The sequence below is a fragment of the Phalacrocorax aristotelis genome, chromosome 11, assembly GCF_949628215.1.
Source record: "Phalacrocorax aristotelis chromosome 11, bGulAri2.1, whole genome shotgun sequence".
Classification (NCBI taxonomy): Eukaryota; Metazoa; Chordata; class Aves; order Suliformes; family Phalacrocoracidae; genus Phalacrocorax; species Phalacrocorax aristotelis.
This window is the reverse complement of record NC_134286.1, coordinates 10778489-10792506: the sequence shown is the minus strand read 5'-3', so window position 1 is coordinate 10792506 and position 14018 is coordinate 10778489. Positions and strand designations below refer to the sequence as shown.

Genomic DNA, 14018 nt, shown 5'->3' with positions numbered 1-14018 from the left:
CAGCACCAAGCGCACTGGACACAGCCTGTTACTGGGCTCTAAGCTATACTTATTCAAGTAAATATTTGATAGACTGCTTTACATTTTACACTGAGCGTTTTTAACAAGAGACTGGACTCGGCGTTGTTTTTATAGGAATGTGTGAAATGTTGTTAGTTGATGAAGCAGTGATGTACGAGTCCAATGCACTGAATAAAGAACTAACTTGTCAAATGTCACCTCCAGTTATTTCCCTTCCTTCAACAGGCTTTTGGCGCAAGTTCAGCCTCTCAGTGTGGCACCGCGGGGCACAGTACACGTGGCCACATGGGCTGCCGCCGTGGCGCGCTGGGGGAGGCCATGGTCCCTGTTCCTGCCCACCTGTGGGCAGCGGGGCGCTGGCCTGGCCGTGCAGGCAGTTGGCTGCTCCCAAAACTGGCTCCACAGCACAGCCGAAGCAGCGGGAGGTTTTCAGTAGGCATTTTGTAACTTCTTTGTCATGATCTCTTTTGCCTTTAATGCTATCAGCAAAATTATCAGAGCAGCCCTGGCTCCGAGTATGTCCAAAGTGAAATGAATGCAAGCTGACTTCCCGGTTGATGAACTCGGGAGAAGACATCACCGCCTTCATGCAAATAATCCGGATGTCATGGAATAGGAACAAGGAACACTGTCACAAATGGCAATTTCCCTGATTTTGCACCTCCGCTATGAATATTGACGGAAGACGGTAGTCTCGCTAAGAAAACCGGATCACTACTTAAACCAGGTTGCAAAGGGATGGGGCCGTTCAGTCCTGAAAGAACAGCTGAGTGTGCGGCATCCCCTCGGAGTTCGGAGCATGCTCTGATGCTATTCTCCAAATAGATGTTTTTGAGCAATCTGTACCTTGTGTTTTTTAAGTAGTCCTTAGATTACAGTTGAGGGCTTAATGGTAAAAGCTACATTTTTTTCCTAGCTTGATTCCCCCACAAGGCTGGGTGATTTTGCATGCGGCAAGAGATGAAACAGGCTTTGCACGGAAGGGCACTGAATTTATAAGGAACAAAAAAGCCTAACCATCATGCTAAAAACATATTGGGAAAGGGCACAGAGTCAGTTCGCTCCAACAGGCGTAAAACACCCCCTTCTGCCGCGGTACTGAAACCACAGAATAACCGTCTCTAAAATTACCCCAGCTGCCGCGCGTAGAGCCCGGCCGCTCCTCGGGCAGGGGGCCCGCCTGAGGCGGCCCAGCACGCTCCTCCGAGCCTCGCCTGGGAGACGTGTGTGCCCAGCCGGGCCGCTCCTGACGGTCCCTGCGCGGTGCCCGGCGCCGCCCAGGCGGTGCGGCCGCCCCCGGCACGCAAGGTGGCAGCAGCCGGCTGCCGGCCCAGCCCCCGCCGGGGCGGCTGCTCGCGGCTGGGGCCGCCGGGGAGGGGCGGCTGCGCCACCTGGAAAACATCTTCGCTCTGTTTCGGGCCAGCCAAAGCCGTCTCCAGAAGAACACCTCCGATGCTGTCTGGGAAGTTTAGAACTGTGGGAGCAACAGTACAGGGCCAGAAGAGAGTCCCCGTAGCGCATCCCGGGCGGGGACACGAGCACATGCATGTGGCCCCAGCCAGAAACTGCACTGAACCCACAGTACCGGTGATTTCTGTCTTTAGCCGCTTGTATCGTTGTGTTTGACAGCATTTGGTGGGGGTTTTCTTCCACTATTGCTTTTTCCTGTTTGCTTGCTGTCTAGGCTATGCCTCCAAAGGCCAGTATTACAAGTGAATATTCATTCCTTTATGTCCTTTGCAGCTTACAGACCCGTGCTGTGTTCTCCCTTGTCACCTTTCTAGGAGGAGAGCCTCAGTGTGTCTACTTGTCCACTGCCTGGAAGCTGATCCATCCTTTGGTGGCCTTTGTACCTTTTCTAGCTCTGCTATATCTGCCCGAGACAGCAGGGCTGAAGCAGATGTGATATTTGAGATGGATTTATAGGGAGGCTCTGCTTTGTTTTCCGTTCCTCTCCTAATAATTCCTAACATTCCTGTTGCTTTTTAACCCAGAATAGCCACTTGGAGTAGGAAACGGTAAAGGCACATTTATACTGGTTTAATGAAACAGCTTCCCAAGAAACATTTTCTGAAGGAGCTGGTCTCACCGCCCATGTATCAGTGGTAGAGAGGGCGCCTGGAAAGGCTGGCTGCAAGAGGACATGCCCAAGGGTCCGACTTTGCCATCTAAGCACTAGCACTGACTTTAGATATTTTCTTAGCTGTTCATGGCATGGCTTTTTTGCTGCTAAAAGCTACCTTTAATGAGCTTAACAGATAGGGAGTAAAAGGCCAGTTTTCCCTCTGAATTTTCCCGTGTGTCAGTTCTTGCCAATTTTAGTGTCGTATGACCAGGAGGAAATGTGCATCAGTTCACTCCCCAGTATTTTGGGGCACATATATTGCCAAGCTAGCACAGGGCAGGGTCCCAAAGTGGTGCCCCAGGAGCAGCATGGCAGTAGGGGTCTCAAGAATAAAAATGTGTGGTTTGGAGCAGACCTGTTGGTCAAATCCATCCTGGTAACAAAGCAGCAGTCAAGACATCGCACTCGGGGTCTGGCAGTCTCTCCCACATTGCATGGGGGTCCTTGTGCTGGCATTTGTCAGACTGGCTGCAAAACGGAGTCAGGCAGGACATGAACTTGCTGCCCGGACTGGAAGGTGCAGGGGGAAGCATTGGTGGAGGTGGAGCCTGCAGTCAGCAGCAGGGCTTGTTATTTTTTAGGGGTTCTTGGAGGGATTCAGACAGCCAGAAACCACAGGCAAAATATTTAAAGAGAAACGTGAGATCCAAACAGCATCTTGAGCACTGCAGTGCCCTCAGGGGCTGGCATAAACTGAGCTACAAGAAGAGCATTTGCCAGGCAGCAACCCAGTAGAAAAGAGAGTCACAACAAACCGGGAAAAGGCACACAAACCCCTAGACTGAAATGTGAGGGGTGCCCCAAACTGGACCCCAGACAGCAAAACAACCTGGAGGGGCAAAACAGTCTGTGGAAGGTCAAATGGTATTTTATCAACTAACTTATTTCCAGACATCTCATATCAATTCTGAACAAACCAGCATGCTATCCCAGCACAGCGCCGGGTGAGAAAGGGATGTAGGAAAGCGCTATAAACCTGAACGATTTACCGCAACTTTCTAGAGGACCAGAAAACTAACAGCATCCACCCAGACAGCACTGGGCAATCCCAGCCCCTCCAGCTGAGGTGTTGCAATGGGCAGGATGCCCCACTTTCACTGCTAGCCCTGCTCCAAGCCAGCATTAATTTAGTCAGGAACCTATGCTCTGCACTAGGTGCAGAAACTTGGCTCTGCTTTGTACCCTGGAAAAGGGGTAGCTTCTTCCAGAGTTCAGCTAATGGGCCTTTAACTTCCATTTGCAAGACAGAGTTATTTTTCCCAATTGCAAGTTTAATTTGCTGAAGTCTTACTCTTCATCTGCATCAACTCTGACCACTTTTATAGGCAACATAAAGTGATAAAATGTGGAGGCAAGAGGAACAGAAAAATCAGATTTGGGCTTTATCCACTCAAGATCAGAAGTATAGGATTTAGTATTAAGCCATGTCCTAAAGCAGATCCTTCCTAGCTATGTCAGGACTGCTGCCAGCCCTCATGATTTCACTGAAAGTCCTGTGATGTTTAATGCTGCAGTTAAAACCCCAGTTCCTGGAGGCAGGTCAGGAGGTGAAAATCTCAGCTTCCCTGTATTAAAAAGTCAATTTGCAATGCTGTGGCTGTGCGGGGAAGACCGTGACTTGAGATTAACTTCAAAGCTCCCCAGATGCCAAAAACACAAGGAACCTCTTAATTATTTTTTCTGGAATGTCATGTTTCTAAGTCAACCTCATGACGTTTGGAGCTTGACTCATGACTGAAATGCTCAGAGCACACTGCTGGGCCAGAATTAATCCACAGTCATGTCTCATTGTGAGTGGGAATCTCTGTGCCACCGTCATCATTTGGAGACCTTTGTGCCCGCATCAGCCGTTGTGGCAGCACTTTGTTGCACTGTGGTAATACCTACAGCTTGTTGCAGAAGCACATATGCCTGAGAAACATGAGATTTGCTCTTTCCATAGGTGAAGGCTGGAGAAGAGGATCTTCATCTCTAAATCGCACCAGGCTGCACCTATTAACCCTCCTCTTGCAGGGCTCCAGAAGGAAGATGACAGGGTGAGGCTTCCCACCCTGTGCCCTCAGATGGCAATGGCACTGTCACTCTCCAGCCCCTGGAGGCTGAGGATGTCCCTGTCCCTGGCCGTGGATTGAGGAGGTGTACCATGGGGTGAAGATGGAGTGTGGATACTGGCAGGACCCTGGCTGGGGTGGGAAGTGAAACCAAGCACCGAAGAGGAAGGGAGGCTGCTTTATGTTGCCTGTGAGTTTATTTGCAGCTGGTAATGTCCCCCCCAGCTGCTCCAGGAACAGAGCTTCTTGTCATTCTTGTCAGGAGCATTCATAAACCTCATGGAGCCTACTATGTTATTAGCAATGCCAGGAACAGGTGAAGCTCTGCACATATTTTGTCCTCCCAGTGACTGTCATTGGAGAAATGAGGGGCTGCCAGAGCCAAGGAGTCTGGCAACCCACAGGCACCCACAGGACCTGAGGCAGGCAGGCTCTCCCTCCACTTCTGCTGTGGGGCATCCAACATCGCCTACTCTGAAGACCCTTCCTAGCTTCCAGCCAAAATGAGTCTGTGGCCATCTCAGCCTGTTCCTGAGTCAGCCTTATCCCCTGCTGAAATGGCTTTCCCCTCCCCACTGTCCTGTGTCCCCTCAGGAGTATACATAGGCAGAAGTCCCTTCCCAGCCTGCATTTTGCTGAGCACTTTCAGTTGTCTCTTTCAGCACAGTCGTCCCAGCCCTATTAAAAGCCCCCCTCAAAGCCCACAAATGGAAAATTCCCAATCCTAACATCCTGTTCTCAAACACACGGTAGCTGAGTAAGTTGTCTTAAGTATGAGATATGAGGAAGGCTATAGCTGTAGGTGGACAGTCCTTCAGTTTCTGAATTTTTCATAGCTTCATGCAAAAACCCCACCCCGTGGATGCTCTGGCAGAGCACCGAGAGCTTAACTCACGGAGCGGCGCTCCCGCTGCCATACGTGAGCCTCACATCTCTTCTGTGTCATACCACGGAGCACGGCTCTGCTGGGGAGCACAACCACATAATACTACCAGTTGAGAGAGCAATATTTAATACCAGCCACTTTTGCACCACACTAAGTAAGCCTTGCTAAGGAGGTATCTGCAGGAGCTCCCGGGTTTCACCCTTCCTCTGGGCCTGCAGAGAGCACAAATCCTAAATTCAGATTTTCCCCCTGCCCTAGACCCAGCACAATGATTCATCTGTGCATTTGCTTAAAGGATTTCACTGTCAACCAATCCAAGGTTTCTTTGTTGACCACAGTTAATTTTGGTATGCAGAAAATGCTTGGGTGAAGACAGGAATCTAGCTGCACTTTCAGTGTCTGCAAGCTGCCTGCTATATATTAACAACAGACTAAACAGCTCTCGCCGGTTGAGTCCCAGTTTCCATCACTATAGTTTTGTAGTTACAACACTTCTGCAATATGCAAAATAATTTGTGAAAAACCTCACCTGAGGAAAGACTGGGCCGAAACATCCTTAGAGGTCTGGGTCTTCTCTAATAACTGTGGGTATGCAGGAGCCTGTGCGTTTCTTTGCCCACATAGACTCAGGCTGGGGAAGAAAATATAGTCTGATGTGCAACAAGCCTTGGCTGTAGGGTATGTGGCATGGCTGAGGGTTTTCTCCCTGTACGAAAGACTGAGGTCAAATATCTTTATTTGCATATTAGTGGTGATGGAAGTTACTTTATGCAATGAAGAGAGAGCACAGTCCCAACTGCTAGAGACTAGAACAAGACTGATTTACTTTTTTTTTGCATAAGCCTATAAATTGTCCAGAACTCGCTCCTTTTTCTGAGAAACTGCTATCATCTGCAAAAAATTTTACTAACTCCACCTCAGCACGAGAATGGTGCAGAGGAGGCAGATTCCTCAGGAATCTTGGTTCCTGGAGAAAAAAAAAACAACAAACAGCCTTTTAAGAGTTCACCAGCTCTACACAAGGGGAAAAACCGTATGTTTGTTCCCCTGTTTGATAGTGATGAAAAGGGAAAGGACCATCAGGGAAGTACCTCAGCATCAAACAGCTGAGAAGGGTCGGGGGAGATGGAGAGACTGCAAGAGGAAGCAAAAAGAATAAAAAGCCCTGTGGGAACTGCAGAGATCTCTTTTGCTCAAGGAGGGACCCTCCAGCTGCTCGCACAAAGCTCCCCTCTGTTGCCTATCTGTGCTCCCTGATCATCTTCTCCAAGGCTAGGAAACACTGGCAGCAGGAAGGAAGCTGGTGAGACGGAGGCATTTTGCACCCCACCACAGCCATGAAATGCTGGCGGGTGCATCTAAGCGTTAGCAAGTGCCAAAGACACCCTTTTTCCCAGGGTCTCCTTGGGCAGGGGGTCCCTAGCACTGCCCAGGCATTTGGATGACCAGCGCCCTGCTTGCTGCAGCTTGTGGCTGCAATCCCTGCTAAGCAACCCGAGTGGGGAAAAAAGGAGCGTTTTGGGTTGTTATGTTTCTACAGCAATCCAAAAACACACCAACAGCCCCAGGTATGGCTATGCTGGTCTGATTCTGGAGTTGACCTGGATTTACTGATGGACATGCAGAGCCTCGTTGGGTGCAATGGATCAAACGTTGCATTTAGAAGCACTTTGATTCATGCTATTAAATGTGCCTGGTCACAAATCTATGACGCAAATAAACACCACAGCACTTCTGGAAGGAAAAGGGACTTCTGTGTACGGCATACAAGATGTTCTGGTGATGTGTTTATATCAGCTTCAGCAGTGTTCATGAAAATAGACAGTAACTGCAGCACTTTTAAAGCAGGGCGATAACAGAATATAGCCACAAACAGAATGTGAAAATGCAGTTTCAATGGAAATAGCAATTTCCATACTGCACCTAGCTTTAATGCAAGGTTTTATCTTCTAATTAGATCCCTGATCACATCTTTCTAAGTGTGGTTGTCTTTGCTTGAAAATAGGCTAGGTGATACAGATCATATGTATTTAGAGAAGTGCATTTTTATATCCATTTCAAATTACAAGCTGGTTCTCTGCTGAGGTGCTCTCTTACTATGGCCAGCCACAAAATATTCAAAAAGTCATGAATTGAGGGCTAACTGGTATACTGATGGGCTAGGCAGGATTTCTCCAGGCAGTCATGCAGAGCCTAGGCAGGGCCAGAGCAGAGTTTTTCCTCTCTCTGAGCCATCCTGCCACAGCTTGTGTTAGAAATGAGCTCTGCACAGACCATGCACGCACACAGACCATAGCGCAGGCAGCTGCTGGCCACACTTCGTCTCCTTTAAACTAGCGTCCCACCTTCTCCTTTGCTCTCGATCTGTCCCCATGTATGCTGTGAAGACCGTGACCTCTTTAGCTGCTTTGCAGCAACTCCTCCGTCTGGGCAGAGTGCAGTCTCTGCTCTGGCACAGTGCTTGCCGTTTCCTGGCAAAGGCAGAATCAAGCTCATAATATGAAAGCACCTGTGGCTGCTGCCCACCCTGGACTTGTCAGGCCCATGGTCCAGCAGCCTGACTGCTGCCACGGAGGCCTTTACTCTACTGGAGCTGTCAGAGCCCAGCTCCATCCCCGATCCATGTGCAGAAAACCCTTGCAGAAGTCTCAAGTCCAGCACTCTCTCCATCTAACCAGAAATCTTTGGTATATTTACCTGATTGCTGATTTATAGCTGGGTAATTTCCTGCTCATCTGGGCTACTGAGGACTTTGTCTACCTCAGGGCCAGGGGCAGATCCTCTGTTATCTCAGCTGCTGGCATCCTGCTCTGCTCAGCCACGCACATTGGCAACCTCCAACCACCACAGAAAGCTGGAGGGAAGTAGAGCTGAGAAAGAGCACGGAGCTGCTAAAAGCCAGCTCACAGTCATTCATGATTCCCAAAGATGTTTCCATCAGAGACAGTCGGCTGGGTGATGGAAGGGCTGTGGGAGGTTACTGCATCCCAGACCTACACCACTTGATAACTTGCAATAAACTGCCAACAAAACAGTATTTTTCCTTGAATGCTGTCACATGGGTCTCTAGCAGCAGCTAAAGCAGCTGTCATCTACATATAAAATCCTGACAGATGACAGTTAGAACCAGGAGAGGGAATTCTGGATTTCATTCAGATATTAAAACTGGTCATTTTGGTGGCAAAGATGGACAAATTACTTTTTCAGCTGTTCAGGTGAACCTTCCCCTAGCTCTTAAGGAGAACCAGAAATGTTTTCATGAAAATGCTGTGTTTCATCAAGAAGCTGTCACTGCTGTGAATACAGGAGGTAAACATATTTACAGGGGTTATTTATTACATACCAGTGTCCTGACAAGATAGGGGATATTCAGCCTTTTTTCCAGGTTCTTTTGTATACATTAAATCAAGTCCTAGAACCACGCAACAATTTATGGGCTCCTTTCCACATCGTATCAGTCTCTGCAGGTGCCATTATAACAGGTCTCCCTTCCAAGAGCTGCTATTGTCTGTACCTGTCTGTCCTCTCCTTCCTGACAGCTGCTGGGAACTGTAAGCTGTAACTCTGCATGTGGTGAAGGAAAATCTTTAAAAGCTTTTCAAAGAATATTCAGCAAATTATAGGAGTTAACATGATTTGTATGCCAGGGTCAGATGGGCTGAAAGAGGCCCTGCTTGGAGGTGCTGCATCATTTTGCAGTAGCGATTAATTTCATCCTGCCCAAACTTGGATGAACATCTTGGGCAGTGTAAAAATGATCAAAGATTCTGCCCACAGCTAGTTAAACCTTGCATTTTCCACAATTCAGACCTGAACATGGGCTGCTGAGTACTGGCTGGCCCTTGGCCGAGCTGCTGCATTGCCACACTGCAGTGAGGGTCTCCCCTAGAGCAGGGGAAGGATGGGGGGCACCACTGAGGGTAGGCTGCAGGGCCAAGGATTGTAGCTCATCTGCCATCCCCCACTTCTGCACATCTGGGTGACACATCACATTTACAGCACCACAGCCACCTGTCCCTGTGCCTGGTGCTCCTCAGGGTTGCTTATGCTGATGGATGAGCAGCACATTCAACTCCTTTGTCTAAAGGCAGATTAAGAGACATCCAAGGGGAGTCCTGTCCATTACCCAGCTAGCAGCAGATCTGTGAAGGACTATGCAACTATGCAGAGGAGCAGGTAAAAGGGGGTGTGAAGAACATATTTTGGGCCAGGCACTTTAATTTTAAACTGGTTTTTGCTCTGCATTCCTCTAAGCCCTGCAAAAGCCCTGATGACTCTCTGCTTTTCTACTAGCATTTTTTAAAGATGTTAAAATAGGTCTGACCATAAGCCCAGAGGTACATACAATAAGAACTTTGCTTGTGTCAGGGTTTCAGGAGTAGATCCAATTTTTGTGGCATTTTAGCCATATTTAAACAAAAACTTTTCTAAATATCAGCTGGTCAATGAATTCTCTTTGGTTTAGTCTTGCTGAGTTGGATTGATCATGTTCACTAAGCTATAGAAGTTTTCGGTAAGATTTTTCTTTCCCCCCACCTTTTTTTTTTTTTTTAATCAGCATTCCCATTCCCAGAAATGGCTGGCTGCTTTTTAAAACGATTGACAAAGTAAAACCCACACAATGTCAGAGAACTAAAAGATAGTTCCACATGCAAGTTTGCTCAATTTGCTAAATCACATTAGCACAGTCAAAAAATTTCTACTGCCTACCTTAAAAAGTTACAACATCTCAGCCCTTTGTGTTGTTCGCTTGCTTTTTTTTGTAAGACAGAGACCATCTAGAGATCAATTGTGCACAATGCTACCCTTCACTGGACATGATGCCACCTTTGCACTGAATGGTTCAACAAGTATGTGCTAAATGTTATCATAAAGGCTGAATTGTAAAGTGGTGAAATCATCTGAAAGTGCACCAGGCCTAAGAGGCACAACACAGTTCATGTCCATTAGAGCAGACTCAGTCACAAAAAGTCTCTTGATATTTGCCAAGAAAAATCTGTTATTTTCTAGCTAACAGAAAGGCTGAAAACTGAAAGCAAAGGATATTGTTCGTCATAAGTTCCTGTCCCTTTTCTTGAATGTTCTTTGTTCCACCCAAGCCCAAACTCTACATAAGAATTAAAGCAAATGTGATGAAAAGATTTTTCGGGCTTTTGAAAAAGAAATACCCATTAAGGCCAAAGACCCTCCCTTCTTCTTCAGAGGTCCAGGGCCATCGGGTGCGTCGGGTGCTGCAGGGCTTGGGTGACCAGCCTCTCCCCAAAATGTCCCCTACCGCTTTCCCCAGAGCCACAGTCAGCAGCCAGCTTTGCTGCTGGGTCTCATCTTCCTCAGAAGCGCAATTCATTGTCAAGTAACAGCCCCGTGTATGCAGCCAAATAGTCTGTCATCTCTTTTCAGATAATTTTCTATCTTCTGCTGCCACTGTGTGCTGTATTGGCAAGTGCAATGCATTCATTCACTTTACCCCAATAAACATATCAGCAGATTTGAGAAAGTGAATTTGTTTCGGCTCTGCCAAAACCAACCGATGCATGCCTGTGTTTTCCTTTCAACGCAGAAGTGTAATTTGCTGGGATTTACCAACAGTTACTGAGCCCGATTTTGGTCCCCATTCAGATTCTGTGTATTTTTGGATTTAGAATTTAATGGTAACATTTGATCAGCTTTGAATATTTTTAGCTAAGAAATATATTATCTATTAGAAGCAGACCATTCATTTCTCGTAATTACTGCCCAAACAAACATGTGTTTTGCAGCACTTACATTGTAAATTTTACTGTGTAACAAAGCCTTTAAGATCCACAGTGTGTGTCTAAGAGTCTACACAAAACTGCCTTTTATCTGTGCCTTATCTTTTACAGCTAATCCAGAATAAAAACTGCTGCTCTCGATGTTGCACTGCTTACAGACTGAGCGCTCTTCTCCTGCCCTCCCCTGCCAGCACAAACTGCCTGCACGACCCAGACCTGTCACCACTGCAGTGAGAGCAAGAGATGTTCTCTCCCCAGACATGGCCTGGAAATGATCATCTAAGAGCCCTACTCCTCCTGCCTTGCACCAGCCCAAATCAGATCAGAACTGCACACTGCCAATATAATACCCAGACAGAGACATCTTCTGCTTTGTTCAGTAATAAGATGTACCCAAGGGACTAATAAAGCATGGTTTGGACACTAATTGCTTAGCAGCCTTGTTTGCCTTCAGATACCTTATTACAACAGTTGCATGAGTTTATTTGTTTCATCTAATCAATGGAAGGAAGTTGGTTAGCAGCCAGGTCTGCCAGGAGTGGTTTCAGTCCCTGTAGCACCCCCCGGGGCAGGAAATAATGCACAAACTGCAGGGCTCTGTGTTGTCCTGACTCTGTTGCAAAGCACCTCTCCTGGCTTGCAGATGGCATCTGGGACCCGTGGAGCTACAGCTTAAAGCATGGGATCCGCTAGGCAGAGCTTGGCCCTTTGCCACAAGGAAGATGACATCTAATCGATCAGGTAGTGCTCAGGGTCACCCTCGGAGTCCCACAGTCTGCAGCTACATGAATAGTTAGGCTTGAAAAAGGGAACGTGTCATGAATGTTAAGGAAAGTCTGCATGAGTGGAGATGCACAATATTAAATGCATCATTAGCGTGGAAGCTTTGTTTAAAGCCAGTAAGTCTTCCCCTAAACAGAAAGACTGGAAAGGTTGAAATGTCAAATTCCTGTGGGAGAGAAACTCTAACTTTCCTAACTCTGCCCGTTATCTCTGTGCAAACTGCAGCACAGTCTCTTTCTACCATGCAACACTCTGGTTTCCCAACACATGTGGATCATCTTGTTTGAGGTTTCAGGAGGCAGAGCCATTTGGGCTTGCTGCTCTGCCTCGTGATCACCACAAAATAAAGCAGACTCAGTGTAGTTCTCCAGACAGCATGTTCTTTCTGAAGTCCATGTCGTGAAAACATTTATTGAGGATGACTTCACACCAAACCCAGGCAACTAACCACTTGGAATTAGACAGTGTGCTCCCTTCCCCCATGCCACTCACTTCTGGGCAAGACCAAATAAATTCCATTGCTTTAATTCCAGACCAGCAGTCCTCCAGGGAGGCAGCTCCATGTATGTACATGTATGTACAGCTCCATGCCATGTGCATCTCTTTCAAATGTATGGTTTTAGATGCTGTATTAATGACACTTATCATTTTTCTGCTGCTGCAAACTACTGAATAATTTTCAGCTGACATACTCTACAGAAGGTGAGTAGGAAAGAGTTAATCTCCTACGGCAAATACTCCTAACCGGAGAATAATGCCGACATCCTCATGAATTCTCTGATAGAATAGTGTGAGGGACTTTAATGATCAGAACTGAATTGCTCAGAATATTTTTGTCATCAAGAAATGAGTGTCTCTCACAGCAACACCTACCACCGCCAGTGTCCTGAGCTTACTGACCTCCCGCTCCTCCAAGACCTACATCTGCCATCCAGCAACACCAGCAACACTGGTGGAGAAAGGTACACCATGTCAGGCCTTGGAAGCAGAGAGGTGGAACTGAGTAGGTTTAAAGAATTCAGGAGAATAAATAAAAAAGCCCAGAGGCTAAATGTTAAGCTGAATCAGGGCCTGTGGAAGCTGATTCATAATAACCACTACCAATTTCCAAATAAATAACAGTTTTTAGTGGATTTGTCCCTTTTTTTTGCTAAACAGTGAAGAATTGGAGGTAATCCAAATATTGATCCAGAAAATGACTTGCTTTTATTGAGTAAACACAAACATGTTTTGCTAGGAGGCCAATTACTGAATTATCCTGTTACATTTTTTAAAAAACCCTTTTCCCAGTCTTGGCTGGCATTTGCTCTCAAAAAGGAAGCCAAAGTAATTATTCCAAACAATAGACTTGCTAAACGTCATCTTAGCATAGGAATTTGAGATTCAGATTTTGTGCTGAACTTTCTTGCAAAGCCAGGCTTATGTTTCTTTGATAAAACTGCCACTTCCAGGATTTTAGTTTGTTTTTTTTCCACTTGTGAATATGAAATCCTTCCATTTATCTGCACAGGAAAATAACAAGCTTCTCCTTAGTTGGTAAAAATCTCTTTTCTGTGGGTAACGGTAATTTTTAATTCTGCCACCAGGAAAAATCGTCATTAGCTGGAACGTACTTCTCAAACCAAGCTTTTGCTGAACAGAGGAGCTCTGACGTGAGACAACACTTTCCTCTCAAGAAAGTTGTGCCTCAGAGGCCACACAGAGGGAGCAGCAGGACCCACAATGTCTGAACTGCCTTTTGTAGCAACTCCCAGCCCTCTGTCTGCAGCTTTAATGGACCCACCGACCAGCGCTGGCATTTCTCCTAGCTCTGCTGCTGACAAGCCTGACCCTTTTGTCCTGGATAACACCCCTACACATTGCTGTAATCTTGTGTCACCCTGCCAAATACGTGAAAATAGCTTCACTTGGGGATTAAAGCCCTGATTGCCATGGGAGAAGCCTTGCGTAGGAGCACCTAAGGTCAGGTTTCCTGCCGTAGGTGGGAAGGTGGTGGCAGGTAGACCCTGTCACATGGGCAGGAGTGGGGTAAGGGCAGAGCTGCAAAGACAGAGCCAGCTCAGCTGGCACCTGGCCTCTCAGAGCAGCATAACCCGTTAAGATTATACAAACACAGCTTTGCTCTGGAATTAGTTTTAGGTGTTTCAAAGGCCAGACTATGTCTCCAGCAGATATTCCTCATGTTTTGTGTGTTTTTATACATATGAGATTTCTTAGAGAACAGAAGAGTCTCATGAAAGAGTTGTTAATGAAACCTTTCAGCTATAACATCCCAAAACTACAGGAAATGCTGGAATGGTAAATAATAAATATTTTCATAAAAGCAGGCTGTACATTGTGCTCTCCCTCTGTCATTGTCTGCAGCTGGCAGACCTCATCTACAAGGTTTCTTAAATAGT

The 14018-nt window shown here is 46.8% G+C and overlaps 1 long non-coding RNA gene across 2 annotated transcripts; it reads left to right on the top strand.

Annotated features, from left to right (window-relative positions):
- Positions 1–1363: 1363 nt before the first annotated feature.
- On the top strand, positions 1364–11263 carry LOC142063289 (uncharacterized). 2 transcript variants are annotated; one of them, XR_012662727.1, is made up of 3 exons: positions 1364–1608; positions 4089–9259; positions 10995–11263. It is a non-coding gene; the product is annotated as an uncharacterized LOC142063289 (long non-coding RNA). The 2 variants fall into 2 exon arrangements; XR_012662726.1 differs by having other exon boundaries at positions 1364–9259.
- The last annotated feature ends 2755 nt before the right edge of the window (positions 11264–14018 follow it).